The sequence below is a fragment of the Hydra viridissima genome, unplaced genomic scaffold (assembly GCF_058129835.1).
Source record: "Hydra viridissima isolate aposymbiotic clone 2 unplaced genomic scaffold, HvirCarnegie_v1 scaffold_11, whole genome shotgun sequence".
Taxonomy (NCBI): Eukaryota; Metazoa; Cnidaria; class Hydrozoa; order Anthoathecata; family Hydridae; genus Hydra; species Hydra viridissima.
Genome location: NW_028324310.1, coordinates 13,958,918 through 13,965,803, shown reverse-complemented (window position 1 = coordinate 13,965,803; position 6,886 = coordinate 13,958,918). Strand labels below are relative to the sequence as shown.

The 6,886-nt window shown below is 28.5% G+C and overlaps 1 pseudogene; it reads left to right on the top strand.

Annotated features, from left to right (window-relative positions):
* The first annotated feature begins 2,128 nt into the window (after positions 1–2,128).
* Positions 2,129–3,734, top strand: LOC149882327 (uncharacterized; annotated as a pseudogene).
* The last annotated feature ends 3,152 nt before the right edge of the window (positions 3,735–6,886 follow it).

Below are 6,886 nucleotides of genomic sequence, written 5' to 3'. Positions count from 1 at the left end.
TTAGGTTGTTACTATTGTGTCGTTACCTTTGAATTCAGATGTTCTTCTTCACGCAAACACCATTTGATATATATATATATATATATATATATATATATATATATATATATATATATATATATATATATATATATATATATATATATATATATATATATATATATATATATATATATATATATATATATATGAAGACTCCACGGGAAGAAACGGCAGGGTCACATTTTGAAAGTTTCGACTTTTTACACTTTCTAGCTTTACTAACCATAATAGCATATTTTGTATTTGAATTCAAATCAAATAAATGATTTGATGCATATTTAAAGTTTTTCTAAATTTTCCTAAAACTTCGAAACTTATAAAGGTTTAAAAGTTTAATAATGATTTATCTCAAATTGAAAAAATGTGACCCTGCCGTTTCTTCCCGTGGAGTCTTCATATATATATATATATATATATATATATATATATATATATATATATATATATATATATATATATATATATATATATATAATTTTGGCGGCATATACTTAATTTTGGCGGCAAGAAGGTTTAAACTGGAAGCGGAATTTTCGCTTCCCGCCTTCAAAGAAAAAATGAAGACAACGAAGGAAATTTTTATTAAAAAAAAAAGTTTTTTTTAAAATTCAACAAGCAATATAAATATAATATATAATATAATATATAATATATAAAAAGTAAGATAGATGTAAGTATTGAAAATTTTAACAAAGATTGGGTTTTATATGATTAATTGCCAAAATTTAACTATTTAACCCTCTGAGGCCCACTGGGTCACCCGTTACTCATTACAAAAAAATCCATTTAAAGAAGTCTATTTCGCGTTTAATTTTTTTTTTAAGTTTTAAAGTCCAGTGTTCTATCTGTTGGACTCAGGGGAATTAACAATTACAATGAATTTTTTTAAATTACTGAATAAAATCCCAATTTACTTGTGGCCACCTGCACACATGGTAAACTGTCAAATCTCCACATTTTTGACTTATATAATAACCGTTTATACAAGATAAAACACATAATGTCTTGTATTAATATGTATCTAAATAATGTATTTAATGAATTTGTATAATATTTGACATGGATTGGATATTCATTATGTATTTACAACACTTTTAAAATTTTTGGATCATAGGTGACCCATTGGGCTTTAGGAACAAAAACTTAAAAAAATATTTGATATTGAACTATTGACACATCATTTGTATGTATAGTAAAGAAAATAATTTTAAAACCATTATAAGAAAGTGCGGGTTTCAGAGGTTTGTAAAGAATTACGATTTTTTCGGAAAGTTCTAAAACAAGCGAAAAACTTTGAATTTTCTTGTTCACACCAAAAACGTTAAACAATAATCGATTTTAGTGCAATTAAATTTTAAAGTTAAAAAGTATTTTAGAACTTTTATTCGTAATTCTTTTCATTTTATTACAGAGTTAAATAAAAATCGGTTTCATAATAAAAAGTTAAGGTGGTATCCAGCCATTATTTTGGTGAAAAATGAAAAAAAAAAAAAATTAAAATTTAAAAAAATGTTATTTAGACATTTGAACCTTGTAGAATTCAATAGTAAAAATCTTTTTTCCAAATTAATCTTAGAATATTAAGAATATTCTTCTTAAACACCTTCAGGTATATTTTAATCACAAAGCAACGAGCATAGCAACCTTTTTATCCTTTAACTTAGTCCCTAAAAACTAAACATGCCAAGCCTGTAACTATTCTTTTTTTTATGTTTTAAGCACTGATCTCAAAGTATATTTATGTTATATTTTGAGATCAGTGGTTTTAAGTTTATATTGGTCTAAATGTCATAAATATAAGTCACATTGCTATTTTTAAACGGCTTAACATTGTTTTGGAGTCTTTTTGAATTCAGATAAAATAGTGCTTTAAATTTTTGTATCTAACCTATTACAGTTAAAGGTTGAAAAGCAAATTACGGCAAACAAAAAAAGAATAATAAGACCACGGAAAAGAAAGTTTAATGGGAATCAGCATAATAATTCCAATAACATCAATGAGCAATTAGATACAAACACAGGAACTTGTTCTACAAGTAGTAAAAAGCTGAAAAATAATCTTGAAAAAACATTATCTGATAATGATGAATTTATATTTTTTATGCATTTTAAACAAATGAAAAGTTGATATCACAAGTATGCTATATATGTAATATATGTGGTACAGTATGTAATATATGTGGTACAAAGCTTTCCATGTTGCATGATGATTCAAGACGTTTTGGGTTTTCTTCGTTTTTTCAAATTATTTTGCAGTAATTGTGCATTTAAAGATTTTTTTTCTTCTCCTGTTATCAAAAACAATAAACCTGGTATAAATACTAGTGAAATTAATACACGCAGTGTTATGGCATTCAGGGAGATTGGCAGAGGGAGAGATGCAATTTTAGCTTATACCTCCATAATGAACATGCACCCACCTCTATCAAACCTAGTTTTTGCTGTATTAATAGCAAACTTTATGATGCTTATAAATCAGTTGCTGAGCAAAGTATGAAAAAATGTTTTTTACTGACCTGACGTACTCAAGTTCATTTTCGACCTATTCAAGTACTTGAATTCAGAAAATACATTTGCTGCTTTGGAAGTTAGGAAAATACTGAAACCTGACTCTAACATGAATGATGTTATTGATCGTGGTGTTTCTATCGATGGTACCTGGTAGCGGAGAGGATATTCTTCTTTGAACGGTGTAGTGGTGGCAACGTCTCACGACAACGACAAGGATACTGTTATACTATCTAAGTTTTGTAGAGGTTGTCAAATTTGGGAAGGAAAAAAAGGGACACTTAGATATGAACAGTGGAAAGTTAAGCGTTCCTGCCAAGTAAATCACACTAAATCAGCTGGTGCCATGGAGTCACAGTTATTGGACAAAAACCCTATGGTCATGAGCTTGTTCCAATAAAACTAGAATGTATTGGGCATTATCAGAAGTGTAAAGAGAATCGACTACGTCTTACAAGAAAAGAATTAAGACGGGTAAAACTATCTGACGGAAAAGGTATATCTGGTAAAGGTCGGCTCACGGATAATAAAATCAACATCTTGCAAAATTATGTTGGAATGGCTATTCAGCAAAGTTCAAATAGTCTTTTGGAAATAAGGAACTCCGTAGTAGCTTCACTTCATCAATTCACTAACTTTACTTCTGAAGAATATCATCATATATTTTGCGCCAAGGTTGAAAAAAGCTGGTGTAAATGGCAGTTTGATATAGCAACTTGTCAAGTTACATACAAGAAAAAGGTAAATTTACCAGTTGCCATTATGGAAAAGATTAAGCCAGTATTTCAAGATCTAGAAAATACTGATATGCTTACAAAATGTTTGCACGGAATGACTCAAAATGGAAATGAAGCGTTTAATCAATTAATTTGGAACCGTTCCCCTAAAACTATATTCACCTCTAAAGTTGTTGTTGAAATGGCTGTTTACTCTGCAACCATTACTTATAATGATGACTTTGCTAAGTTATCTTCTGTATTTTATGCTCTTAATATTAAATTTGGTAGTTACTTTGAAATTGGTGCAAGTAAAAAAAACTCAATACGGTTAAAAAGTATGAATAAAAAAATGTCAGATGAAACAAAAAAAAGAAAAAAATAATTAAGATCTGTAAGAAAAAACTTTTTTGGACACAAAATTAGATAAAGAAACTGCAAATTGTTTATTGTTCTGGTGGTTTTTAATGATTTATTTGAGTAGCGTACATGATTTATAATTTTAAAATTGATTTTTCTCAATTTTTGTTTTTTTTTATGAAAAGCCATAGGAAAACAACGATATCTCAATAAAAAAACATTATTTTAGCGTCAAATTTTCAGGATATGTTCATTATTAATGTTTTGAGTGCTTGAACCTAAAAAAAAATTTAAAAAATTAAACTTAAACAACAAATACCATATCAAATGAGTGTTTTATCGCTGAAAATAGTTTTTTATGCAATTAAGTCTGCCATTTTTGATCATTTAAATTTTTTCAAAAATTTTTTGGTTCAAGCACAAGCTACACTAGTATACTAGCATTTTGAAAAATTTCAACCTTTAATATTGATGTAATCTTAAGATATTTAAGTTATTGGAAAGTTAACTTTTCACCTTTTTTTGCTGAGTCAGCAATTTTTTTTTTAAAATTAAAAAATTTTTTGCAATAGATTTTAGATTTTTATCTATTGTGCTAGTAATTCACCAAAGGTATTTATTATGTGTAAAATATAAGAAAATAGAAATAATGGCTGGATACCACCTTAATTTTACTGCGCGTTTTTAACAGAGACTTAAAGGTTAGGTTTAATATTCATTTTAAAATAAATAACAAAAAACGAACCATATTTGTTTGAGATTAACATTTAAAGAATTTTACTTGGTCAAGCAAAATCCAAATTTTGTTCGACGACTAATATTGGGTTTAGATTTTCATTTTAATCTCGAATTCTCCAACGAGACCACTGCAAAACTACTGAAATCTTGCTCAACTATGTTGTTGACCTCCTCCTGAAATAAGAGATTATTTAACTAACAAAGAATTTTTTTTAATCACCATTTGGAAGGTGGAAGCCAGAATATTCTGCCTCCAAAAATATTTGAGAGGCGGTCGACAATGGCTTCCGCCTCATAAAAAGGTTGGCATTTCGGCATAATTTTATTTTATCGCCGGGAGATATTAAAAATTCTGGTTTTAATGAAGGTGATTTAGAACTTGAAGATAGGCCACGTTCCGAATACCCAACAGTTTTGAAGAAGAAGACATGCAAGCCTCTATGGATGCTATTTTGCATACAGAGGGGAAGAGGGTTGAGAAATTTCACAGCAAATTGCGGACTTTTGCAGTGGATAAAAACTAGTTTCAATATTTTTGATAATTAGGATTTGCTTCCTGAATTAAATACTTCAAAAGCGCGACAAGATGAGAAACAGTATTATGAATTCGAGTGCGTTAAAAAAAAAAACCAATCACATGAATCAGGAAAAAAAAGTAACTTAGTATTAAAGTTGAGGCTTAAAGTTCGGTGAGTTGAATTGAATTAGGTTTAAAGAATATCTTAATAAACAAGGAATTTTTTTTCTAGAACTATTCAAAAGAGTTTTTGTTTGGAAAGCAAAGAACTGATATCAATAATCAGACTTTGACACGTCTGCAAATGAGCCTACATTTTCGACATGAGTGGATAAGGAAGCCTATTCTTTATGAATTTGCGCGGGCGTCATATAGTCTTCATTACAATTCCTTTGTAAAGCTATGGTATTTCGAAAATTTTTTCCTATTTTTAAATAATCTTTACTTCTTTCTGAACAGGTAACTGTTGAAATTACATTTGTATGCAGTAATAATAATAAAAAAAGTCATTTTAAATTGTTTCCTGCATCATTTAATAAAATTATAATTTGTATTAAACGTGCAAAAAAACACGTTTAAGAAAAGAGGACTATTGAAACACTTTTTTTAATGAAAATGTTTTTTTGAAAGTTAAAGTTTGATTGATATTGAAATAAATCAAGAACTGCGTTTATAATTTCAAAAATTATTTATAAAAATGGAATCAGATAAAGAATTGCTATTAATTTTCAAAAAATTCAGCAAAATTGTAAATTGTTTTGCGAGGGACTTCCTTATTTTACCGACCCGAATCTACAAACTTTAACGTTGCTTATGAAATGCAGTACGTTCAATAGACCAAGACCACTTTTTTTTATCAAATTTTTGCTTTGTACCTTTGTAATGTTTGAAGGAATTTTTATGGTAGGTAGCTGTTAGTACCTACTTTTTGATGTTACTTTCTTAACTTTTATAGTTATAACTTTAAAAACATTTAAAAATCGCAAAGATCAGAATGATAAAAAAAAATAATTTTACGTACCATCAGTTTAATGAATTTTTTTCCCCCGTTTACGTAACATAATATCATGAATGTACCTAATTAAGCGACCTTGTACATGAAAAGTTTAATGAAAAAATCAATGACTTTCTCGTACTCTGTTTTTTTCGAAAAAATGAATTTTGTAAAGTAGATTTCTTTAAGTTTTCAAGTGTCCCAAAGATGTTGAATCGAATTAAGATCTGAACTTTTTGATGGCAACTCCAAAAAAAGATTACTCTTTGACTAAAACAATCTTTTAGAATATTCTACAGTGTGTTTTGAATAACTACCTTTTTGTTTGATTCGTCCGAGTGGGATTTTATGCATGTGGAAGCATTACCTTGCCTGCCATTTCCTCTGTCATCCCTGTCTGTCATTTCCTTTCATACGATGAATAAAAAACATGTATAAATCTTTGAAAGGACCCCGAACGTAATTTATTTCTTCATATCCAAACGACATAAACTATAACGCGCCGCTCCAGAGAGAGAACTTTCACAACCACTTTTTCTTGATTAACCAATCTTCGTAACATTTAATGACATTACAAACTTCTGTCTAAATCGAGCTTGATTGACTAAAACCTCATAAAACTTCTTGAATGAGTTCCTGCTTTACCTGCAAGATTCCTTCTAATTTTCGCATTCTGCAGTTTGACATTTTATAGCTTCAATATTGGTTTAAAATCATTCAAATAAATAAAGAGTGCAAAAATTTGTTAAGATCTGTAGAGTTTCTGTTCAATGTTTTTAAACGTTGTGAAATAACACACACACAAAAAAAAAAAAAAAAAAAAAAAACCAATCAAAAGAGAGAAAAGAAAATCAACAAGTTTAAGCTACCTACCATAAAATTTCCGGAAATTTCTTATAAATTTTAACAGTAAATTCCAAAGTTACAAAGCGAAAAGCAGAAGTAAAAGAAGTGGTCTCATTTTTTCAACGACCGCAAGTTTAATAAAAGGAAGTTTGAAAAGTCAGAAAA